Source organism: Oryctolagus cuniculus, chromosome 1, assembly GCF_051225735.1.
Source record: "Oryctolagus cuniculus isolate XC-2025 breed Fujian yellow rabbit chromosome 1, ASM5122573v1, whole genome shotgun sequence".
NCBI lineage: Eukaryota > Metazoa > Chordata > Mammalia > Lagomorpha > Leporidae > Oryctolagus > Oryctolagus cuniculus.
In genome coordinates, this window is record NC_142867.1 from 153864715 (window position 1) to 153891193 (window position 26479).

At 44.6% G+C, this 26479-nt stretch overlaps 2 protein-coding genes across 2 annotated transcripts in view; one reads left to right on the forward strand and one right to left on the reverse strand.

Moving 5' to 3' along the window:
• Positions 1-161, reverse strand: part of GCNT1 (glucosaminyl (N-acetyl) transferase 1) — a 56750-nt gene extending 56589 nt beyond the window's left edge. Inside the window, exon 1 of the mRNA XM_089336637.1 lies at positions 41-161. The gene's annotated coding sequence lies outside the window, so the exon portion shown is untranslated. The remainder of the gene's footprint in view (positions 1-40) is intronic.
• RFK (riboflavin kinase) overlaps positions 58-26479 on the forward strand; it is a 65803-nt gene continuing 39381 nt past the window's right edge. The window contains exon 1 of the mRNA XM_089336644.1: positions 58-159. The gene's annotated coding sequence lies outside the window, so the exon portion shown is untranslated. The remainder of the gene's footprint in view (positions 160-26479) is intronic.

Here is a 26479-nt window from a genome sequence, read left to right on the forward strand (position 1 = left end):
CGCCTCCCTCGGCCCGCCCCCTCCTTCCCGCCTCGCCCACCTGCGCTGCCCCGGGGTTAGGGGCGCTCGGCTCCTGCGCCGCGCTCAGGGCGCCCTCTGGGTAGGTATCACCGAGGTCCGAGGAAAGCCGGAGTTCAAGTGTTCGTGTCCGGTCCTCAGGTGCGTTCTGGTTCTTATTCCTCCTAGGAAAGGGCTAAGCGTGAAAGTGCTGTCTTTTTACAAATTTTGTGCTCCCCTCCTGTGAGGCAGGAAATGTGCCGACGACTGCCTTTTCTGATTGAAAATATTTGTTTTACAACAGCAAAAAAATGTTCAAATGCCAAGGTGCTTTTTAGCCTGTGAAATTTGGAGATGTTCATGTAGTTTTTTTTTTTTTTTTTAATGGACTTAGCTTTCTAAATTTTGTCTCTGAAAACTGATGTCTTTCATGGGTGTATAATCTCATATCAAACGAAACTGTGGAATTATCCAGTCTCATGGTTTTGTGTCAGTGATGAAAACTGACAGGGTTTTCTTTGCAGTAGGAGGAATGCTGTGTTTGAGTTCTTCCATTGGATTTGTTGGCTCCTGGAAAGCAGACCAGGGTCTTATCTTCACATTGTTTACTCTTTGAACACACTCAGGAGGCAGGATGTGCGTTCACGCTGACTTGCCCACACACCGTGCCCCGCTGGGACCCAAGGGTGAAGCTGAGACCCTGGTGAATAGGTGGGCTGGCCCGGTGCCCCTCATCCCCTTTTTTTCAAAAACTTAACTGTGAGAACACTTTTAAAAGTTTTAGAATTTATTTTATTTATGTAAAATATATATATATACATACATATATACACACACAAGCGAGAGAGAGAGACCATCCATCTGCTGGTTCATCCCCAAATGCCTGCAGTAGCCATACCTTGGCCAGGCTGAACCTAGGAGCCTGGCCCAATCCAGGCCTCTCCCATGGGTGCCAGAAACTCAAGTACCTGAGCCATCCGCAGCTGCCTGCCTGGGTGTGCATTAGCAGGAAGCTGGAATGGAGAGCTGAGTCGGAACACAAAGCCGGGCACTGTGACATGGAATGTGCTCATCCCAGGTGGTGACTTCCAGGCCAAACTTCAGCCCCAGTGTCCATCCCCTGAACAGACCGGCCGTCATTTTTCATGGGAGAGGGCTGATGCAGAGGGCAGGGCCGACCGGATCTGGTGGAAAACCCTCACCTTTGGGACTGCCTGCTAAGACTTCTCCATGCAAAGATAAGCAGAGGGTGGCTATCCTGCAAATGAAGCATAAAATGAGTCACGCCACACAAACCACGTAGTTAACCTCGTGTTAGGTCCTGGCATTTTGTCTTCTGTGCTTTGGAATTCTGGGAGGATTTCCCTGGATACTCGATCCCCTACCCCCACCCTACCTCCAGGATGCTGTCGGACTATTACTGTGTAAAGCACTGCCACCCAGGCCACCTGTAGTGACCGTGGCTTAGGTGCTGATGCGTCCTTAGGGGAAGTCAGTCGTGGCTTCCCCAAGGAGATTCTGGACCATCCTGCTTTGGCTTTTATGTGGGAAAGTAGCTGTCTTCTAATGCATTGTGTGCAAGGCCTAGAACAGGGGAAACACATGAGCTGTTTTTAATCTGTGGTGTATATTTTTATCATGAAAACAAAAGTGTGAACTCAAAATACCTTCTGTAAAATAGACTGAATTTGCATTTCAGTCTGAACTATGAAAAATGTAATAGCAATTTTTTCCATGTCTCTTAATTGGCATGACTGTATTTATTAACTGACAAAATAAATGTTCTAAATTCCTTAAGTAAAGCCATTATTTATAAATCAAATGTGTGACATAAACCCTCACAGTGCATTATGAAATTGACTTGATTGATTTTAGTAACTGGATGTTTGACGCTAAGCCTGTCATTTCTTTTCACTAAAATAAATGTCTCCACCTTCTCACTTGACCTGTTTTTCCTTTGGGCTTAGGTCAAACCCATTTTAGGTCTGGCCTTTTTTTTCTTTTTAAGACAAATGCAGCAGTTTGTTCAAAGGACACCTCTTAAGCTTTATCCCCTCTCTAAAGTGTTTCCTGACTATCTGCTCAGGCGGAATTTGCCACTCCTTACTTTATTCCCCAATATACCCTGCACATATTTCCGTTATGGCTTCTATAAAGCATTAATGCCCTAATTTTATTTTTTAAAATATGCTGGTGTCCCTCTGTTGCATTCTAAGTTCCCTGAAGGGAAGGGCTGTCTTAATCATCTTTGTATGTCACTCAGAATAAAAAGTTATTTATTATATTCAACCCTATTTCAGAAAAGACTTAATGTAGCTGGGCACCGAGATTTCTAAGTATTTGTCAGATAAATTTGCTGGAAACAGTCATTAAATAGCATAGCTAAAGCAGTAGAATGGTAGAGTGTACCTTCCATAAACATTAGCTACCATGCAACTTTATACAGGCAGGAAAATCCCACTGATGTTGTTTTTAAACATTTAGTCTGGAAAGCAAAATCCAAGCACCACTTATCAAGTTTTCAGCTTGCTCATTTACATATTACCAGTAAACCACATCTTTGATTAGAAAAAGAGAGAAAATTGGCTCATCTTCAAAGATCTCTTGACCTGGGAAAAATAGTATGAAGAGCTGTGTGCTGTTCATCTTTAACCTTGGAGAAAAAGGAGAACTTGGGTTTAAATTACATCTTTCTAGACCAGTCTCTGTTGTCTGTCAAATGGAGCTGCTAGGGAGCAGAAAAGATTATCTCTACATTTTAGTCCTGCTTTAACACTGTTGGGACTTACAGCAACTTTGGAACTAGAATCCTTCAACTTTCAACTAGCCTTGAAGTACAAACTTCACGAAAATCATCCAATGTTGCACTGGCTTTGGTGTCAGGTGGCAAGAAACAAATTCTCTGGGTATCAGTGTCCTCACCTGTAAAACAAAGTTGTTGGACAACATGAATGCTATTTAAAATACATCATAGCCGGCCGGCGTCATGGCTCACTAGGCTAATCCTCCGCCTGCGGCGCTGGCATCCCGGGTTCTGTCCTATTTGCTCCTCTTCCAGTCCAGCTTTCTGCTGTGGCCCGAGAGGGCAGTGGAGGATGGCCCAAGTCCTTGGGCCCTGCACCCGCATGGGAGACCAGGAAGAAGCACCTGGCTCCTGGCTTTGGATCGGTGCAGCACGCCGGCTGTAGCGGCCACGTGGGGGGTGAACCAAAATGAAAGGAAGACCTTTCTCTCTGTCTCTCTTCTCACACGTCTAACTCTGCCTGTCAAAAAAAAAAAAATACATCATAGTCATAACATGCTATGAAATAGGCTATCTCTGAAGGAAATAGGTGGGGATTGAGTCACCAGTTAGAGATTTTTAAAGGATTCCTGCATGAACCAAAAGTAGAAAATTTCAGGTTTAGAAGAAACCTTACAAGTCTTCCATAATTTGCCTGTAACTTTGTCCTCTCTCTCCCTTTTTTTAAAAGATTCATTTATTTATTTGAAAGTCAGAGTTACAGAGACAGACAGAGAGACAGAGAGATCTTCCATTTGCTGGTTCACTCCCCAGATGGCTTCAATGCCAGGGCTGGACCAGGCTGAAGTCAGGAGCCAGGAGCCAGGAGCTCCATCTGGGTCTCCCATGTGGGTGCAGGACTGTCTTCTGCTGCCTTCCTAGGTACTTTGGCAGGGAGTTGGATCAGAATTGAAGCAGCCTGACTCAAACAAGTGCCCATATGGGATGCCTGTGTCTGAGGCAGTGGCTTAACCCACAATGCCACAGCGCTGCTCCCGCCCCCAACCACCATGTCCTCTGTAATATGAAGTTAATGGGTAAAAGTTCATGGAAAAGTTGTATTATGAAAACTCTATGCATAGGTCTTGTTATGGTTTGCATATCAGGTTGTGTGTCCCCCAAAGGCCCATGTGTTAAAGGTTTAATTCCCAAAGTTTTGTATTAATGGTACTAAGAGGGCGAAACTTAATCCAGTTATGGTGTTTAAAGGTGGGGCTTTGGAAAGTGATTAAATGGGATTTGGTTGTGAGGGTAGGACCGCGTGATCAAATCATGGTGGCTTTATTGGAGGGATGCACACTCCGTCTTGCCACATGACGGTCAGTGTTGCCTTGGGACTCTGCTAGCAACAGTGCCGTCACCAGATGCCAAACCGATGGGACCACTAGATCTTGGACTGTGAACCTCTAAAAACCCTCCTTCCTTCATAAGTAGCTTGTCTTTGGTATTTTGTTGTAGCAAGGAACTGACTAACACAGATGTCAAAATGTTTTGCATAATTTAATTCCATTTTTTCACCCACAAAGTTGTTGAAATACCCTCTCATAGTCTAGGGAGGGGCCACCCATCCATTATAATAATGGGGACAAGCCATTCATCTTAGGCCAACTATGATACAAAGTTTTTTTTTTTTTTATCTTTATTTATTGAAAAGACAGAGTTGCAGAGAGAGGTAGAGACAGAGAGAGAGGTCTTCCATCTGCTGGTTCACTTCTCAAATGACTGCAAAGGCCAGAGCTGAGTCAATCTGAAGTCAGGAGCCTCTTTTGGGTCTCCCACGTGGGTGCAGGGGTCCAAGGTCTTGGACCATTTTCTACTGCTTTCCCAGACCACAGCAGAGAGCTGGATTGGAAGAGGAGCAGCCGGAACTAGGGCTGGCGCCCATACAGAACACCAGCCTTCAGGCCAGGTCTTTAACCCACTGCACCACAGCCCTGGCCCCACAAAGTTCTTTTTCTGAAGCCACTTTGTGTGGCTTTGTCACTTTCACCCACTAGTTTTCCTCCCTTTCAACTTAAGGGCCCTTCAAAAATTTTTGGATGAGTATGCTGCTTAAATATCCTCTCCTCCAAAATTAAAACTCCCAACTCTGTAAACCGTTCTTCACAAGGAAGTATGAAGATTCTCCCACCAACAGACCTGCTTTCTTCAAAGAAACCTCTGTACTTGCTTTCGTAAGTGTCAAAATTACTTCTTTTCATTCTGGCATCTCAATTCCTTGTGAGACTCAAGTTTTGTCACTTGCCCAGCTCATAAGTCATGGAAGCCCTTAATTTCCTTTGCCACCTCCACCCAAGAAGCACTTAGGGTGGGGAGTATGCCCTGTTTGTTACTCTTTTGGGAGATACAGATGCAAGAAATGACTGTGAGTGGCCAACAGAGAGGGCCACGCCTTCTTTCCTTTCTAGTCCAAGCCTCTTTCCCATCAGTTTTGTTTGGAGTCATTGGGTCTTAACATTACTAAGAGATACCCACTGTCTTCTTTCTCAGATTCACCTGCTCCGAGACAGGCAGCTGGGCCACAATGGCCCAGATCTTGTCCATTCCATTGTAGCTCACGACAGCTGCAGGTTAGAGTACGACAAGACTTGGCAAAGTCTTTGCAATAATCCTGGCCTCCACTTCTCTCTAGCACCTCAGCTCCCTCCTAGCCTTACAACATGAGGTCCTCCTGGTGGAACAGACCACAACCACTGGGACTCTCAGTGCCTGTGACTTTTTCCACTCAGCCCTAGCACTGGACATTGTGCTCCCTGGGGCCCAGCTGTATACCTGCTCCTCGTGATGCTCCTCCTCCTTGGCTTTTTTTTTAGGCAGAGTGGGTAGTGAGAGAGAGAGAGACAGAGAGAAAGGTCTTCCTTTGCCATTGGTTCACCCTCCAATGGCCGCCGCGGCCAGCGCACTGCGGCCGGTGCATCACGCTGATCCGAAGCCAGGAGCCAGGTGCTTCTCCTGGTCTCCCATGCGGGTGCAGGGCCCAAGCACCTGGGCCATCCTCCACTGCACTCCCTGGCCACAGCAGAGAGCTGGCCTGGAAGAGGGGCAACCGGGACAGAATCCGGCGCCCGACCAGGACTAGAACCCGGTATGCCGGCGCCGCAAGGCGGAGGATTAGGCTAGTGAGCCGCGGCGCTGGCCTCCTCCGTGGCTTTTCAGAAGTGGTAGCTACTCTCAAGTTTGTTTTCAAGCCTCAATACCTGGTACACATACAAAAACGTACTGTTTGATTTCTCAAAGGATGGTTAAAATCTGTTACTGGTATAAGAGGTGGGAACTTTTAATAGATTCATATGCATGGCTTTCAAAAATTTTGTTCATCAAAACAAACTAATGTTCTAGTTCCATTTTCCATCAACTTTTTAAAGTTCACTTATAGGCTGCAGAAGCATGGCTATTTCTGTTCCCTAACACAAAGTACAACATTATATTTTATTTACATTATGAACATTGATGAACCTGACCACTTAACTTTAATGGATAATATTGATGTGATAGGAAAATTAATTTCAAAATCCAAACACTGGACTTATAAATTATCTTTTAGCATATATCTTGTTTATTAGTTTGATACTGCCCATATGCTATAAGCATAATCCACTTATTTTTAGTTACTGAAGTGACATACACCCATAAATCAATGTAAGGAGTTCAGAAAGGTATGTCTGGATTTCTTGGCAATGGGTATGATTTGGGGCCCAGTCAAGAGCCAGAAATAGGGTAGGTGTTTGGCATAGTGATTAAAATGCCACTTGAGATATCTGCCTCCCATAACAGAGTGCCTGGGTTTGAGTCCTGGCTTGGTTCACCATGATTTTAGCTTCCTGTATTTTTTCAGAGTGACAGGGACAGAGAGAGAGAGAGAGAAACATATCCTCAATCTGCTGGTTCACTCACCAGCTGCAATGGCCAGGGTTAGGCCAGGGCTGCAGTAGCCCGGAACTCCATCTGATTCTTCCAAGTTGGTTGCAGGGGCCCCAGACACGTGGGTCATCCTCTGTTGCTTTCTCAGGTGAGTTAGAATGGAAGTGGATTGGAAGCGGAGTAGCCGGTACTCGACCAGCACTCTAATATGGGATTCAGGCATCACAAGCAGCACTTAACGTGCTGCACCACAATGCTGGCCCTTCCAGCTTCTTGTTAATGCACACCTGGGAAGCATTCAGGTATTTGTAGGGTCCTTGCCACCCACAGGAAGACCTGCATGGAGTTTCTGGCTCCCGGTTCAGCTCAGACTGTTGTGGGCACTTTGGGAGTAAATCAGTGGATGGGAGATTTCTGTTAGTTTCTCTTTCTCTCTCTGTTTCTCTGACTTTCAAATAAAACAAAAATAAATGAATTTTAAAAATAAAAAATAGAAATAGCAATAGTTATTTTTACAGAGAATTTAAGAAATTGCTGAAACAGGTGATGGAGGCTTGAAAAAGCAAAAGGGGAAAGATTGGGGCTGGTGTCCTGGTGCGGCTGATTAAGCTACCACTTGGGATGCTGGCATCCCATATGAGTACCAATTTGAGTCCGCTTCCAATCCATCTTTCTGCTAATACACCTGGGAAGCAATGGATGATGGCCCAAATACTGGGACCCTTGTTGCTTAATTCACAGACCTGAGTGGAGTTTCTTGCTCCTGGCTTCAGCCTGGTGCAGCCCTAGCTATCGTGGCCATTTGGGGACTGAATCAAAAGATGGAAGATCGCTGTCTCTGTCTCTGTCTCTCTCTGCCTCCGTCATTCTATGTTTCAAATAAATAAATCTTTAAAAAATAGCAAATTATAGGGGCCGGCACTCTGGCGCGATGGGTTAACGCCCTGGCCTGCAGCACTGGCATTTCATATGGGCACCGGTTCTAGTCTCTGCTGCTCCTCTTCCGATCCAGCTCTCTGCTATGGCCTGGGAAAGCAGGAGAAGATGGCTCAAGTGCTTAGGCCCCTGCACCTATGTGGGAGACCCGGAAGAAGCTCCTGGCTCTTGGCTTCGGATCGGCACAGTTCCGGCTGTTGCGGCCAATTGGGGAGTGAACCATCGGATGGAAGACTTCTCTCTCTCTCTCTCTCTCCTCTCTCTGTGTAACTCTGACTCTCAAGTAAAAATAAATACATAAATAAATCTTTATATAAAATAGCAAATTATAAAAAATGAAGAGAAAGACTGCAGTAACAGAGCGAATAACTGCAGCTCCTACAGCTGGGGAGGGGGGAGTTGCTGGGGTTATCAGGACCTAACTGCTGGGAGAGCGTTCCTAGAGAGCGAAACGCGGATATTCCAGGAAGAGTGGTTCCTAGAAGGTATCCTTTTTTTTTTTTTTTTAAGATTTATTTATTTATTTGAAAGTCAGAGTTAACATGCAGAGAGAAGGAGAAGCAGACGGAGAGAGAGAGAGAGAGAGAGCAAGAGCGAGCAAGCTGGTTCACTCCCTAGTTGGCCACAATGGCTAGAGCTGCGCTGATCCGAAGCCAGGAGCCAGAAGCTTCTTTTGGGTCTCCCACGTGGGTGCAGAGGCCCAAGGACTTGGGCCATCTTCTGCTTTCCCAGGCCATAGCAGAGAGCTGGATCAGAAGTGGAGCAGCCAAGACTTGAACCGGCATCCTTATGGGATGCCGGCACTGCAGGTGGCAGCTTTACCGCTATGCCACAGCACCAGCTCCAGTACCATTATTTCTGAAGATAAACACCAAGGTTGGGTCAGAGAAGGTGAATTAAAAACTGGAACCCAGAACCAACTGCCTCAGCAAAGGAGAGACACTGTCTGGCAGCACTGATGGGAACGGAAAGTGAATATGAAGGACTGGTCCCCAAGCTTCCAGTCTCCTCATACATCTTCTACTGGCAAAACCTTACAGGAAACGTGGTTTGCTGAGTCCCAGCCTCAGCTCACAGAGTGGAATATGGGAGAGTTTGCGTTTGGAAACATGCCTGGGTAGCCAGCACAAGGAGAAAAGTCATGATTAGGAATGACAGCTGTTCTGATATGACGGGGGTGGGGAATATTTATAACCACAGCTCATATAGTAAAGATTAGTATCAATGCTACATTTTTTAAGTATCATAGTAAAACTGCAGACATAAGTAAACTTAAATAAGGGAACAATGGTGAACCTTACCCAAACTTTGCACTCCTGGAAAACTGCAGCTTAATGAAACCCCCCTTCCTTTTTTTTTTTTTTTTTTTTTCAGGTAAACCACTTAGTATATGGAAGGGAACCACCTTCCCCAAACATCTTACGTAAGCTTTCTGGGCACCTCCCTTGTTTGCCAAGGACAACCACACAGACCTCTATAGTTCCTGTTGTCAACTCATACATGATTAGCAGAATCCTACGTCCTCACCTCTCCATCTGCACGAAATTCTTTACTTGACCAAACTTGAGTTAGGCTCCCCTACTTCCTCCGAACCTTTGACATTTAATCCTTTAAGATACCCTCAGATGAAAGGAGCACTGGAATGTAGAATCAACCCCTTAACAGAGTGTCCCAAATGCCCCTTGCTAGTACAAAGAGAACCTTTCCCAATCAGCTGTCTGATTTTATCCCATTCCCTGATACTGGTTCTTTCCATCTTTGTTCATTCATCCGGTATAGGTGGGATGGGGGTGGGGGCTTTCTGCCTGACTTCCAAAGATTCCAGATCTTACTGTGGAAGCTTTCTCCCTGTTAGGTCCTTCCCTATCACAACATTTCCTCCTCTTTACAGCAGTAATTCTTTTTTTTTTAATACATGTTTAATTTATTTGAATGGCACTGAGACAGAGAGATCTCTGATCTACTGGTTCACTCCCCATATGTCCTCCTGAGCAGGGGCTGGACCAAGCTGAAGCCAGGAACTGAGAGCTGAATCTGGATCTCCCATGTGGGTAACAAGGACCCAAGTACTTGAGCACCTCTCAAGGGTGCACGCTAGCAGGAAGCTGGAATTGGGAACAGAGATAGACTATAACCCAGGTACTGTAATATAGGATGTGTGCATTACCAGTGGTGCTGGGAGTTGGGGTGCCAAGCATTTACCACACAATAACGCTTTGGAAAAGAATCTCTCCCCTTACCAAAGTCTAGGTTTGGTTTTTACTGGACCATTATCTGGTGCTGTGACTCAGCTCAATATTGGATCTCCCATCTGAACCCAATCTAGGCAGGGGCACCATGTTTAGGGACTTGGTAAGTTCAATTCTTGAACCGGTACTCTGGCCTCTTATATTAAAGCACAGTGAGGAGTTATACTTTTATTCTTCTGAGCTAAGAGATTCTCTCTTTGGCCTTCTTGGGAGGCCTCTTCCGTCTTTTCTGGGCTCCCTGACCAAGGGATGGTGCAAAGGAATTGGTCAAATGGGACTTTTTGTCAGCTTCTTTGAAGCTTCTTTCTTGGGGTTGACCACCTGCCAGTCCCACAGATAACTCTATCAGGCATCATTCCTCCTCTTTTCTCACTGTGCACACCATTATGGCACTAATTCAGCTTAATAGCTCCAAAATGCCAAAACTTGCTAAAGGTAACTTAGGACTTCAAAGGCCTCTTGGGAAACTTGGAATTTCCCCAGATTGGCTCATCTAAGGTCTCTCCCTTCCCATCCACCTCCCTTCTTTTTACCACCTTCAGCCTTCACTTCAGCTGCCTTGAGTTCTTTGATCTTGTCTCCATCATCCAATCTCTTCCACGCACCAGGCTACCCTGCCAGACCTTTTCCTAGTCACCCTGGCCTCTCAACTGAGTCATCCAAGATGTAACCTCCCTCCTTGGCCAAGGAGGGATTCCCCTCCCTTGATACAAAAGGACTTTTAAAATTCAATCAAAAGATGGAATTAAAAGATCTTTATTTTGGTGCAAAAATTTTTTGAAATCCATGCATAATATTTTCATAATATTCAGTAAAATTTTTAAAAATTTATTGTTTATTTGAGAGGCAAAGAGAGACACAGAGAGAAACAAAGAATTCTCATGTGCTTGTTCACTCCCCCAAATGCCATCAACTACCAGGGCTGGGTAGGCCGAAAGGAGGGGACAAAGGAACTCAATCCAGGTTTCCCAAGTGGCAGGACCCCAATTATATGAGCCATCAACTGATACCTCCTAGGGTGTACATTAGCTGGAAGCTGGAATGGAGAGCAAAGCCCATAGGGCATCCCAAGAGGCATCTTAACCAGGAGGCCAAATGCCTGCCCCACAGTGTGTATTTTTCATGAAATTTTTGAAGACCCTTCATGTGCATGGATTTTCAAAAATTGTTTTGTACCAAAATAGACATATTTTAATTCCATTTCCACTGACTTTTTCTTTTTAAAGATATATTTATTTATATGAAAGTCAGAGTGAGGGGGGAGAGAGAGAGAGAAATCTTCCACTTACTGTTTCACTCCTCAAATGGCTGCAACATCCAGAGCTGGGCCAGGCCAAAGTCAGAAGCTTGGAATTCCACCTGAGTCTCCTATGTGGGTAGCTGGGGCCTAAATATTTGGGCCATCTTCTGCTGACTTCCCAGGTACATTAGCAGAGAACTGGATCAGAACTGGAGCAGCCAGGACTCGAATGGGCACTTATACGGTATGCTGGCATCACAGGCAGTGACTTAACCCACCAGGCCACAGCGTCAGCCCTCCATTGACTTTTTGAAGTCATAGTACAGGATGCCCAACCACATGACCTGCAATGCTAGGCTGATGAGATGAGTGACAGTTTTGTAGTCAGATCCTCATAGCCTGGGGGTATGCTTTTCAGAGTATGTGGTAGTTGCACTTGGGAGCAGCGAACTAGTCGGGGCTGTCAGGGGCTGGCTTTGTAGTAGGGGCACAGGATGCAGTACCCTTTGTTCCAAGACAGAATGTGATTGACTTGTTTAAATAACTTTGTGGACTGATAGTGCAGTAGTCTGGCTGATAGGAGAAAAAGCGAGGTGTAGAGTCCTCCCCACTGGTGTGGGGCATGTGTAGTAAAGAGCAAGATAACTCATGGTCAGGCCTCTGAGGCCCTATGGAGATCAAAGATAATAAGGCAACACATTGGGGCCAGTGCCATGGCTAACTTGGTTAATCCTCCGCCTGCAGTGCCGGCATCCCATATGGGTGCCCGATTCTGTCCCGGTTGCTCCTCTTCCAGTCCAGCTCTCTGCTGTGGCCCTAGAGGGCAGTGGAGGATGGCCCAAGTGCTTGGGCGCTTGCACCCGCATGGGAGACCAGGAGGAAGCACCTGGCTCCTGGCTTCAGATCAGTGCAGCGTTGGCCATGGCAGCCATTTGGGGAGTGAACCAAAGGAAGGAAGACCTTTCTCTCTGTCTCTCTCTCTCTCGCTGTCTACAACTCTACCTGTCAAATAAAAAAAAGAAAAAAAAATAAGGCAACACATGAAATTTCAGACCTTACAAAACACACTTCTCTCTCAGGGGCTCCTGAAGGGCTCAGGGACCCCAACAACTGCCACCTGAGGCTGAAAGTGGCCCTCAAAAACACAGGCTGGACATTTTATCCGCTCAGCTGTGCTTCAGAGACACACAGGTGCCATTGGCCTTCCCTCAGTCCTTTGCCCCAGTTTATTTAAAGGCCTCCATGAAATTACATGTGAGGGCAAAGGATCTGCACAAATACTGGTGGAGACAGTCAACCCTCATATCAACCAAGCAATAATCTGCTAGAAGCACAATCCTAGTAAAAATGTAAAAGTGGGGAGAGAAGTTGAGCTGGCTCTTTTATATGCAGGTCCTTTCAATGAACTGAGAATTTCAAATTAAAGCCATAAACTATTTTTGTGTTTATATGTTTAAGTATGTATGTATCCTGCTTCAAGATGGTTACCAAGTTTAGAGCAGGCACTGTGGTGGAGCAAGTTCAGCTGTACTTGGGACACCCATTCCCATATACACTGCCTGGTTCAAGTCCTGGCTACCTTGTGTTTCTGATCTAGCTTCATGCTAATACACTTAGGAGGCAGCAGATGATAGCGCAAGTACCTGAGTTCCTGCCAAAACCGTGGGAGGACCTAAATGAAGTTCCTGGCTCCCGGGATTGGGCTGGCCTAGTCCCGGCTTCTGTGGGTTTCTGGAGAGTGAACCAGAGGATGGAAGATATCTCTTTCTCTGTATTATTCTGCCATTCAAGTAAGTAAATAAATCTTTAAAAAAAAAAATGGTTACCAAATTAAATAACAAAGTCTCTTCAAGGTCCTCAATTCTGATCAGCTTAGAGATAGAATGCTTATAGAAATTAAATATTCCTGAAATCCCCAGAATTCAAAAATTAAATTTAATGCTTTCAAATGTATTCTTACAGAAGTTATCCCAAATGATTTTAAAATTCAAGTGCACAGGGCCAGAGGCATCACAATATCAGAGCGCCAGTTCTAGTCCTGGATGCTATACTTCTAATCTCTGCTAATGCGTCTTAGAAGGCATTGGAAAATGCCCAAATACTTGGGCTCCTTCTACTCACATGAGAAACCTGGATGGAGTTTCTGGCTGCTGGCTTCAGCCTGAAGGTTTGGTTTGTTGTGAGGCCTCTCTCCTTGTTTTGTAGATGCCAACATGGATATTTCTTAGACCATTTTATTAGATAACTTTTTAAAATTAATTTTTATTTATTCAAAAGGCAGAGCAAGAGCAAGAGAGGGAGATCATCCATCATCTGCTTCATGTCTCAAATGCCCACAACAGTTAGGGGCTAGGCCAGACTGAAACTAGAAGCCAGGAACTCCATCCTGGTCTCCCTCCTGGGTTGCAGGAACCCAAGTGCTTGGGCTATCACCCTCTGTTCCCAGGATTGCATCTACAGGAAGCTGGATGGGAAAGGGAGTAGCCATATTAATATTGTTCTTTCTTATTATAAGTATCTCTCTTTTAAGATATCTGATCCTTAAAGAAATGGACGTTTGCTACTACTTGTTAGCAAATGGTTCAATGGGTTTTGCCGGAACCATGCCAACAAGCATCCTCAGGAGATGGTTCCTCAACCCTTGACTCACCCGCACAGGAGGTTTATAGCTACCTTGGAGTTGCCCAGCAATGGACAAGATCCATTCAACCTGAAGGAAAGGGGAGACACAATGTGGAGCTTTACCAAGACCTGTGCTCCTGAGAAACAGCAGTGATTACCCACCTCTCCTTTGTTGAGTCCCCTCCCCTTCTTGTAATAACCCTCTTGATAAGTTTCCTCTCATCTAAACCCAATGCCTACAAAATTAGTTTTGGAAAATTAAAAATTAAAATTAAACAAAATGACATAAAATGAAACAGGAGGAAGATACAAAAGACTAAAATGCCACTTTCAAATCAAGAAGATAGAGCAAATCCAATCACAAATGGACTGTTTAGGAAATAAAAAGCATGACCCCCAAGCATGCAAATTCAAGTGGGAGTAACAACTGAAATATGTTTGTAAAATACACAAGGTATTTGGCACAGTGGTTAAGATGCAGCTGGGAATGCCTGCACCCCATGTTAGAGTGCCTAGTTTCACGTCACAGCTCTACTTCAGATTCCAATTTCCTTCTAATTTGCACTATGGGAAGCAGAATTTGAGTCTCTGCCACCCACATGGGAGACCCAGATTGATTTCTGGGCTCCTGGCTTCTGCCTGGCCTATCCTTGGCTATTGGAGGCATTTGGGGAATTAACCAACAGAGGAAAGCTCTCTCTATCCTCCCATGGACTGTCTGTTTAAAATAAAATGAAAATAAACAAAAACAGCGGGTTTTTTTAAAAAGATTTATTAATTTATTTGAAAGTCAGAGTAACACAGAGAGAAGAGGCAGAGAGAGAGAGAGGTCTTCCATACGCTGGTTCACTCCCCAATTGGCCTCAACAGCCAGAGCTGTGTCGATCCAAAGCCAGGAGCCAGGAGCTTCTTCTGGGTCTCCCATGTGGGTGCAGGGGCCCAACGACTTGGGCCATCTTCTGCTGCTTTCCCAGGCCATCGCAGAGAGCTGGATCAGAAATGGAGCAGCCAGGACTCGAACCAGCGCCCATATGGGATGCCAGCACTGCAGGCAGTAGCTTTACCCACTACAGCACAGCACCAGCCCCAACAAAAATGTTTTTAAATGAAACAAATAAATAAGAAGCAACTAACAGAATGAGAGAAAATATTTGCAAACTATGCACCTGATAAAGGATTAATATCTAGAATATATAAGGAGCTTAAGAAACTCAACAACAACAAAACAATCCAGTTAAGAAATGGGCAAAGGACTTAAAAAACAGGTATTTTTCGTAAGATGAACTACAATGGCCCACAGACACATGAAAAAATGTTCAGAATCCCCAGCCATCAGGGAAATGCAAATAAAAACCACAAGGAAGTTTTATCTCTCCCCAGTTAGATTGTTTATCATACAAAAAATCAAAAAATCAGAAATGCTGGTGAGGATGTGGAGAAAAAAGTACCTTAACACTTGGTGGGAATGTAAACTAGTACAAATATTATGGAAGACAGTATGGAAATTCCTCTGAGAGCTGAAAATAGATCTACCATATGACCCAGACTTCCCTACTGTTGGGAATATACCAAAAGAAAATTAAATCAGCATATGAAATAGGTATCTGTACTACCATGTTTATAGCAGCTCCATTCATAATAGCTAAGGTATGGAATCAACCCACATGTCTATCAACTAATGACTGGATAAAGAAAATGTGGCATATAAACACTATGGAATACTACTCAGCCATAAAAAAGAATGAAATCCTGTCTTTTGCAACAAAATGGATGAAACTGGAGACCATTATGTTTAGTGAAATAAGCCAGGCACAAAAAGACAAATATCATGTGTTTTCTCTGATATGCAGTAGCCAATATATAGACTACAAAAAATTCTTAATGTATATGTATGAAATTGATATTTTGTGATTTGATTATTGTTTGGCCCCCTTGTCTATACTCCTGCAGAACAGTGGTCCTTCTATTTTTACTTACAGAAATCTTTATTTAGAGGACCTTAGCGTGTGATTATATAGTAAATTAAAAGTATGTTATTGCAAAAAATTAAAAGAAAAGAAAGGAGGAAATGGAAAGGGAGGAGGGAGGAAATTATTATATTCTTTGAATCATATCTATGAAATACATAAAATCTTTTCTCTTCATGTTAATAAATAAAAATGTAATAGAGAAATACAGAACTAGAAAACAATAATAATAAAAAAAAAACCTAACATACAGAAGCCCTAAAATTGTAAAAGAAAGAAAGCTGATTTCTTTGAAAGGCCAGCAGGCTTTCTCAGAATGGCAACAAAGCAACTTAATACATTAAAACATTAACTGTAGGCCGGCACTGTGGCTCAATAGGCTAATCCTCCGCCTAGCGGTGCTGGCACACCGGGTTCTAGTCCCAGTTGGGGCACCGGATTCTGTCCCAGTTGCCCCTCTTCCAGGCCAGCTCTCTGCTGTGGCCCAGGAGTGCAGTGGAGGATGGCCCAAGTCCTTGGGCCCTGCACCTGCATGGGAGACCAGGAGAAGCACCTGGCTCCTGCCTTCGGATCAGCGCGGTGCGCTGGCCGTGGCGAACATTGGAGGGTGAACCAACGGCAAAAGGAAGACCTTTCTCTCTGTCTGTCTCTCTCACACTCTGCCTGTAAAAAAAAGAAAAAGAAAGAAAGAAAAAAAAATTGACTGTAGGTACAACAAAATATGTCATCAAGTTAAAAGAGCAATAAATCAGAAATTATATGCAATAGTATATAAGCAGGCTGGCGCCGCGGCTCACAGGGCTGATCCTCCGCCTTGCGGCTCCGGCACACCGGGTTCTAGTCCCAGTCAGGGCGCCAGATTCTGTCCCGGTTGCCCCTCTTCCAGGCCAGCTCTCTGCTGTGGCCCGGGAGTGCAGTGGAGGATGGCCCAAGTGCTTGGGCCCTGCACCCCATGGGAGACCAGGAGAAGCCCCTGGCTCCTGCCATCGGATCAGCGTGGTGCGCCGGCCGTGGCGGCCATTGGAGGGTGAACCAAGGGCAAAGGAAGACCTTTCTCTCTGTCTCTCTCTCTCTCTCTCTCTCGCTGTCCACTCTGGCTGTCCAAAAAAAAAAAAAAAATAGTATATAAGCAAAACCTAATTTTCTTGATAAGGAGTTCTTTACAAATCAATTTTTCACATAAATATCAATATGTTTCAGGGAAAATATGCAAGAAGCATGATTAGATAATTCATAAAAGACAAAATCCAAGAAATGCAAATTAAAATTAGAGAGTAGGAGCCGGCATTGTGGTGTTGTGGATAAAACTGCTGTCTTCCTTGCCAGCATCTCATATGGGCACCAGTTCATGTCCTGATTGCTCTACTTCCGATCCAGCTCTCTGCTATGGTCTGGGAAAGCAGCAGAAGGTGGCCCAAGTCCTTGGGCCCTGCACCCACGTGGGTGACCCAAATGAAGCTCCTGGCTCCTGGCTTCAGCGTGGTCCAGCTCTGGCCAATGAAGCCATTTGGAGAGTGCACTAGTGGATGGAAGATTTCTCTTTCTCTCTGTCTCTCCCTCTCTCTTTGTAACTCTGACTTTCAAATAAATAAATAATATTTTTTAAAAAACCTAGAAAACATTTTCTACCTTAAAAGATTGGCAAAGCTGAAAAAGATTGCTAGGTCCAACACTAATGAGGATGGAAGGATACAAACCCTATTCTGCCCTCAATGGTGCACAGGACCACAAACTTTCTGGAAAGCAGCTGGACAGACAAGTCTAACAATCATCCTAGGAATTCATCATCATATGAGTGACATTCCACAAGTACGCAAATGTAAAGATGTTGTGGAGCCAAGGGAGACTGAGAGGTCCAGGTTCTTGTTGCAAAGGTGGAAAAGAATTTAAGGATAACACACAGACAAAAGCCAGTGGAAGAAAGACTTGATGGACAGAGCAGAAGTGCATACCCCACAGGCAGGTGAGGAAGGCTCCAAGGGTGAACTTCTGCCCTGCCCAGGGGCTCAGGGAGATACTTTTATCAGATTTTTTTTCAGCTGGGGGAGGAGAGCACCCAGTTCCAACATTATGTTTAATGAGCACCAAGTCTCCTCCCACGAGTGGGTATTTTACTATTATAATGAAGCAGACGTTATCTGTCCAGGGTAAGGAGATATTGGAATCTGACTGCTTAGTTATTGATAACAAGGCCTGTTTCTTGTTGGGAGACAGTGGTGACTTCTTTAATGTTTGTCTCATACAGCCTGCCTAGGTCAGTTATTTACTGATCCTGTCTCACTAAGCCAGCTCTGCATCCATGCTGCTTCCCTTCTGAATCACAACACTGGGAACACTGTAAAGGCTGTTAAAAAATAATTTCCAGAAAAAAGGTAGAATCACGATTCACATAGATATTAAAGTGAGCATGCGTTAAGGAATTTATTTTATTCATCCAGGAGGGAATCAGGTAGATGTTATAACCATTCCCAAGGGAAAGTCAAACAGCACAGGTTTATTTGGGATAAAGGAATCGTGAGATGAGTTGTAAATGGAGGCAAAATTGATTTTTCCAGGGGCAAGGGTAGGTGGAGTCAATTCATTACCAGCCAGGACAGCACTGACATACTATCTGTACATACAACTTACAAAATATCTGAAAGACAGTGAACAGGGTTAGAATTTATCATCCAGGGGGTATGCTAGTGACAATGCACAGTTTTTAATTGAAACAGATTTTCTAGAAACTGAGTTAATTGATAGGAAAATAGTTAAATTGTAATGCTGATGTGCTGATGTCACGTGGTTGTAAAAAATGCTATGGGTATCACACTGTATTGTCATAGCTGTATTAATATATCATTGTAAATCCATGTATAGTTTTATTTATAGTATGCATTTTCCATAAAATTTTTGAAGATCCCTTATATACATGATTTCAAAAGGTTTTTGTACCAAAATAAACTTACCTTTTAGTTCTATTGTCCATGATTATTTTCCATGTTGAAATATATAGGTAAATAATAGATATGCAATCACGTCTAGGAATTTTTACATTCTACTTCTTAAGTGTTTGAATAAAGGAAAATATGGATATCCGTCTTCTTCCTGCAATTATCCTTTGTAGAGAAGAAAAAAGAGAACCTTACCCTAACCCACTGTTGTAAGGATGCAGACTAGTACAGTCATTGTGGAAGACAGTATGGAGATTCCTCAGAAATCTGAAAATATATCACCAGCCATCCCACTCTTGGGAATTTACCCAAATGAAATGAAATCAGCATGTGAAAGAGTTATCTGTACCCCCATGTTTATTGAAGCTCAATTCACAATAACTAAGATATGGACTCATTCCAGATGCCCATCAACCAATGACTGGATAAAGAAAATGTGGAATACTATGGAATACTACTCAGCCATAAAAAAGAATGAAATCTTGTCTTTTTTGCAACAAAATGGATGCAACTGGAAACCATTATACTTAGTGAAATAACCCAGTCACAAAAGATAAATACTATATATTTTCCTTGATCTGTAGTAACTAATAGAGTACAAAATAATTTAATGTATATGAGTGAAATTGATATTTTGAGAATTATTTATCATTTACAGCCCTTGTCTCTGCTGTTGAGGAACAGTGGTTTTTTTTCTTCTTACTATTCATTGAATTCATTACTTAGTGGAGGGTTAATTTTATGACTATAAAATAAAATGAGGGGGCTGGCACTGGGGCATAATGAATAAAGCCACCACCTACAGTACCAGCATCCCATATGGGTGCTGGTTCACGACCTGGCTGCTTCACTTCTGATCCAGCCTTCTGCTGATGGCCTGGGAAAGTAGTGAAAAATGGCCCAAGTGCCTGGGCCCCTGCACCCAGGTGGGAAACCGGAAGAAGCTCCTAGCTCCTGGCTTAGGATCAGCCCAGCTCCAACTGTTGTGGCCATTTGGGATGTGAACCAGTGGGTGGAAGCTCTCTCTCTCTCTCTCTCTCTCTCTCTCTGCTTTTCAAATTAATAAATAAATCTTTTTAAAAATAAAGTATTTCAGGGGCCGGCGCTGTGGCCTAGAGAGTCAAGCTGCTGCCTGCAGTGCCAGCATCCCATATGGGCGCCAGTTCGAGTCCCATCTGTTCCACTTCCAATCCAGCTCTCTGCTATGGCCTGGGAAAGCAGTAGAAAATGGCCCAAATCCTTGGGCCCCTATGCCCGCATGAGGGACCTGGAGGATGCTCCTGGCTCCTGGCTTCAGGTTGGCGCAGCTCCGGCTCTTGCAGCCAATTGGAGAATGAACCAGTGGATGGAAGACCTCTCTCTCTTTCTGCCTCTCCTTCTTTATCTCTGTGTGTAACTCTCTGACTGTCAAATAAATAAGTAAATCTTAAAAAAAAAAAGTATGTCATTGTAAAAATTAAAGGAAAGAAGATAGGAAGAAGAAGGGAGGGTAGAATCATGGGCAGTAGGAAGGTGAGGGTAGGAAGTATCACTATGCTCCTAAATCTGTATATATGAAATACTTGAAATTTGTTCATCTTATATAAATAAAAAAAGAAAACCCTTCCTTTACCATCTTAAGTTCAGTAACTAGGTTCTGTGAATTAAAATTTTAAAAAATGACAGATTAACAAGAGGGAAGATTGATTTTGTTTGCATGTGGAGGCTTCACAGAAAAGCAGTTAGGCCAGCAGTTTATATATCATCTTAACAAAGAATGATAAAATGTGGAGAAGAGATTAGGCAAAGGCAGACAGAGGATGATGGATTCTGGAGTGGGAAGTTTGTGGGAAGGTGAGTTGGAAATGTACGGTCAATATGGGTTGTTTAGTAAGGGTTGTTGTGTAAGCAAGTTATTCTGTTCCTGCTATGAGAAAACAGATCGTTTTCATAAATGGAAATTGTGTCATATTTACAAAGGGAAAATTATGTTCTGTTTGTGGGCAGAGAGGAAGATGAAAGAGCTATTCTTGTGTCTGTTGTTTCTCAACTGTTTTCAGCTCAAAACAGTCTTCAGCCAATGTGACACATTTAGGGGCAGCGTATTCTGCACCCCTTCACAGTTTTTTTTTGTTTTTTGTTTTTTGGGTTTTTGTTTTGTTTTGTTGTTGTTGTTGTTGTTGTTGTTGTTTGACAGGCAGAGTAGACAGTGAGAGAGACAGACAGAGAGAAAGGTCTTCCTTTGCCGTTGGTTCACCCTCCAATGGCCGCCGCCGCCGGCGCGCTGATCCGATGGCAGGAGCCAGGTGCTTCTCCTGGTCTCCCATGGGGTGCAGGGCCCAAGCACTTGGGCCATCCTCCACTGCACTCCCGGGCCACAGCAGAGAGCTGGCCTGGAAGAGGGGCAACCGGGACAGAATCTGGCGCCCCGACCGGGACTAGAACCTGGTGTGCCGGCGGCGCCGCAAGGCAGAGGATTAGCCTAGTGAACCGCGGTGCCGGCTGACCTTCACAGTTTTAAAGAGATTTCCATTTTGAAAAAAAATATAAAATAAATAAATAATAAATGGTAAAATTAGTATCTCTATCCAAAAGAAAATAAAATTTATAGTGATAAGATACTCATCATGATCTGTGCCAACAAAAACAAGTTAAAAGAAGTACCATTCTGAATGGATGAACAAATTATAGCATATCCATGTGGAGTAACACTGAGGAAGAAAACCCCAACTGATTCACATATCCACATGGCTAAATCTCAGTCTTTATGATGAGGTAAAGATGACAAACAAGGGGGCCGGCGCCGTGGCGCAGTAGGTTAATCCTCCACCTACAGCGCCGGCATCCCATATGGGCACTGGTTCTAGTCCCGGCTGCTCCTCTTCCAATCCAGCTCTCTGTTATGGCTTGGGAAAGCAGTAGAAGATGGTCCAAGTCCTTGGGCCCCTGCAACCATGTGGGAGACCTGGAAGAAGCTCCTGGCTCCTGGCGCAGCTCCAGCCATTGCGGCCATTTGGGGAGTGAACCATCGGATGGAAGACCTCTCTCTCTGTCTCTCTCTCTCTCACTGTCTGTAACTCTACCTCTCAAATAAATAGATAAAATCTTTTTAAAAAATGACAAAGAAAATAGCATATACTGTTTGATTTGTATTTATAATCTGAGATTCTGGAATAAACACATGTAATTTTTAGTGACAGAAATGGCAGCAGTTGCTTGGGATTGAGTTTAGGGAGGGGAATAGACTTACTTCTGGATATGATAGAAATGTTATTTTTAAAAGAAAAGATTTTTTTTTTGAAAGGCAGAGGGCAGAGAGAAGTGGGAAGAGGGAAGTATCTTCCACTCGGTGGCTCATTCTCCAAATGGCTGCTACCTGGTCTCCCATATGAATGGCAGGGGCCCAAGTTCTTGGGCCATTTTTGGCTGTCTTTCCAGAATCAGTAGCAGAAATCTGGATCAGAACCAGAGTATTTGGGACTGTAACTGGCATGGGATGCTGGCGACGAAATGGTGATTTAACCCACTGTGCCACATTGCCAGCCCCAAAATGTTCTTTATCTTGATTGTGTCAGTAGTTGCATGATTGGATGTATTTGTCAAAACTCATTGAACTGAACACCTAAAATAAACTTTTTTTTATTGTATGTAAACTTCAGTAAAATTGGTTTTTGAAAGGAGAAAGCATATGTGGGTAGGATCTGGACATATTGAGTTTGCAGGGGTAATAAACTCTGAGAGAATAGAATCTCTAGACTTCATGAAATACACCTGGACTCCAGTGATTCCAACCAGGAAGCCCCTGGAAAGTGACTACTGGTGCAGTTATATAGTCTTTTGAGGGTGATGGTGCCTAGGAGAACCTGTGGGGAATTTTCACAATGGATAGGGCTCTGGCACAGCACAGAAAGGGGAATGGGTTATGGGTTACAGGGGTGGAGGAGGTGCAAATTAACAACAGATCTTGGACATCAAAGGGGATCCACATGTTAACTAAGACAGAAGAGCCTAATGGTCTCACAGAGCTTTTCTTTCTGAAGTTTATTTTATCTATTTGCATTTTATTTGAAAGGCACAGAGGCAGAGATTTTCCATATGCTAGTTCATCCACAAATACCTGCAACAGCCAGGGCTGGGCCGGGACAAAGGCAGAATCCCGGAACTCAATATGGGTATCCCACATGGGTGATAGGAATCCAAGCACTTGAGCCATCATCTGTTGGCTCCCAGTTGCACCTTAATGGGAAACTTAGTGGGAAGTGGTACCAGGCATGACATGGGATGCAGGAATCCTAAGTTATGTCTTAACCACTGCACCAAATTCCTGTTCCTCAAAGAACTGTTTAAGCTGAGCACTAGAATTTTCATGCTGAATAAACACGAACGTTCCACATAGGACAATTGTTTTAAAAGCTAACTCCTCACACTGACTCGCAAGAGGTGCATGAAGTGTGGCAGAGGTGCCCTCTGCTGGTACTATGCAAAATCAAATAAAATGGTCAAGAAATGCAAAACTCAACTCTAGGGTTTACAGATATTAGGTGTTAGACCTCCTGCATCTGAGAGGTCTTCAAGAAGTTGATGGAAATGCATACTATGAAAAAGCTCTGTACTAATTAAAATTTTTTTCATCAAAATGATCATCTTTAAAATTTGTATTTATCTTTGTTTATTTGAAGGGGTGGAAGGAAGAGAGGGAGGGAGGGAGAGAGAACGGAGGGGGAATGAGGGAGAGGGAAAGGGAGAAGGTGAGGGAGGGGGAGAGAGAGAGACAGAATCTTCGATCCACTGATTCAGTCCCCGAATGCCTGCAACAGCCAGACTGGGTAGGAACTCCTTCTGGGTCTCCAGTGTGGGTGGCAGGTACCCAACTACTTGAGCCATCACTTGGCACCTCCCAGCATCTGACTTAGCAGGAAGCTGGAACTGGGAGTCCAGCAGGGATTCCAGCTCAGGCACTGAGAAATGGGATGTAGCTACATCAAACACCCACCCCTAACCTTATCTATCGATTCAACTTTTCCACAAATTTCTTGAAGTAACCTTGTATTATATTAAAGAGTCAATTCACAAAAACCTATCTAGCATATCTGTTCTTTTTTCTGCTTTTTCCTCACTTGACACATTTTGAAATCATTCCATGCCAGCCTCATTGTGTTAGGTAGGAAGTCAGATATGAGCTTATGTGTGTGTAACAGGCCTATATCCAGCATATGCATCTGCATCTCAAAGTCATCCCGATAATGTTTCAGGGGCAACCCAGTATTCACATCCTGCCCTGCCCCCTCCTACCCCATAACCTGCCAGGTGGGGGTCCCCGCCCCTTCTGCCTGACAAATCTCCCACAATCTCCCAGATGCAGCCCAGTATCTGCATTTCAAATACCCTGCTCCGGATCCCCATTCTCCAGGGGGTCTTGTTCACCCTTCTTCTAAACTCAGAATGGAGCCAGCTAGCCTCCTTTCTCCTGTCTGATACCTTCAGGGGAAAACTCAGATAGAAGTTTTTCTATTTACATCCAAAAAGCCCTTTGTTGCAAGAGGAGCAGAGGTGGGGGAAGCAGGACCCATCTCCTTAAACACCCCCCCCAACCCTCATCCGGACTGCGAGCTCAGCCTCAGCCCTCTGCCTCTCTGCTGAGCTGCCCGCCTGACCTGGTCAGGTGTAATCTCTCTACTCAACTGTGTAACCTCGCTCCTCCCCCCGCCCCCAGTCCGAGCAACTGCACTCTCTCAGGTCCTGTTTGGAGGGGTGCGCATCCGTGCTTATGGATGTCCCTTCCCTAATAAATCTTGCTATTTTACCTCCCACTACTCTCTGTCTCACGCCTGAATTCTTTCTTGCACAAAGACAAGAACCTTGCCATTCTCCGGTAACAATTGTTTCTGATATTTAAAGATATCTGTGGGGGTGGGGGACAGTGTTGTGGGGTAACAGGTTAAGCTGCCACCTGTGATGCCAGCATCCACATAAACTCCCATTCAGTTCAAGCTCCTCATCTCCTGCTCCCCAGACGGCAGCACCAGCTGGGTCTGAGCCAGGCTGAAGCCAGGAGCCCAAACTCCATCTTGGTCTCCCTTGTGGGTGGCAGGGGCCCAAGCACTTGGGCCATCTTCTGCTGCCTTCCCAGGAGTATTAGCAGGAAGCTGGGTGGGAAGTAGAAAAGCCAGGTCTCAAACCATCACTCACATTTGGAATGCTGCCATCGCAAGTGGTGGCCCAACCCACTGCACCACCACACCAACTGCAGCATCCAAATTTTTATCTTTGCCAATTCTGATAGGTACAAACTGAAGTACGGGGTGTAAATTTTACATTTTCTCATGTGTAAGAGGCCACAGTGTGTTTTACTAGAGACACATAGACACATTTGTCTAGAGACATACTAGACACATTTGTCTCTCTTTTTTTTTTTTTTTTTTTTTTGACAGGCAGAGTGGACAGTGAGAGAGAGAGACAGAGAGAAAAGTCTTCCTTTTGCCGTTGGTTCACCCTCCAATGGCCACCGCGGCTGGTGCGCTGTGGCCGGCGCACCGCGCTGATCCAAAGGCAGGAGCCAGGTACTTCTCCAGGTCTCCCATGGGGTGCAGGGCCCAAGCACTTGGGCCATCCTCCACTGCACTCCCTGGCCACAGCAGAGAGCTGGCCTGGAAGAGGGGCAACCGGGACAGAATCTGGCGCCCCGACCGGGACTAGAACCGGCTGTGCCGGCGCCGCAAGGCGGAGGATTAGCCTAGTGAGCCCGCGGTGCTGGCGCATTTGTCTCTTATTAGAGACAAATATGCCTATATTTCTTAGCAAGTCAAGCCCCTCCACTGGGGCACTTCATCCTCAACCCTCTCTTGTACACCTCAACTCTGCAACATCAAGTTTTATTCTCGCCACTGAATCTTTCCTCTTGGCACACAAAAATGTTATTTCTCCCTTCTTCAAAGACCCTTTCACGAGACAGGCATCTGGTGCAGCAGTTAAGCTGCTGTTAGAGATGCTTACATGGCATATCGTGGAGTGCCAGGGTTCAAGGCCTGGCTTCCAGTTCCACTCTGCTCATACACACCTGGAACAGATCATGGCTCAAGCAGTTGGTCCCAGCCAACAACTTGGGAGACCTGGATTGCTTTCCAAGTTTCTGGTGCCAGCCTGGCTCAGGGCTGGATGTTGTGGGCGTTTTGGGGATAAACCATCAGCTGGAAGAGCTGTTTGTCTGTTTGCCTCTCAAATAAAATGAAAACAACAACAACAATGCAAAGTCCTTTTGTGAGCTCTTTCTACCTTCACTATTGCCAGAATCCTCCTTTTGTCTCTTTCTCTCTCTCTCTCTCTCTCTCTCTTTTTTTTTTTTTTTAGCAGAGTTGCCGTTTTCTGTAAAAGGCCAGATAATAAATAGTTTTAAGCACTGTAAGCTATCTGCTCTCTGTCACAGCTACTTAACTCTGTCCCTCCAGGGTGACTGCAGCTACAGATAACTCATAAATGAAGGGGTGTGACTGTCATTTGCCAGCTACTGACCCCTGCTTCCCAGAAAGCCGACCTTCAGTCCACCCTTGCGGTGATCAGTGAGGCGGTGGAGCTACAGTTGGCACCTGTTCCTCGCACCAAGAGGCTAAAGGCTGAGTTCAGAACAGCACCAAGCGGCCAAGAGGACATAAACCTCAAAGTGAGTTTCTGGAAGAATCTGAGCGTGTCTGAAGATTTGTCTGTATCTACTGTGTGCAAATTCCATCAAGCCCTCTCTAATCAGCTGCTAACGCCCATGCCTCTGGAAACAGTTGCTGTCAAGTTCAGCTGCATGTTACCAAGCCCAGGAGGCGCTGGTCTGATTGCATCTTCTCATCTCTGCAGCACTTCAGACAAATAACCGCTCTTTGGCCTTGAAATTCTTTCCTTACCTGGGCTCTGAAATTATTATTTTT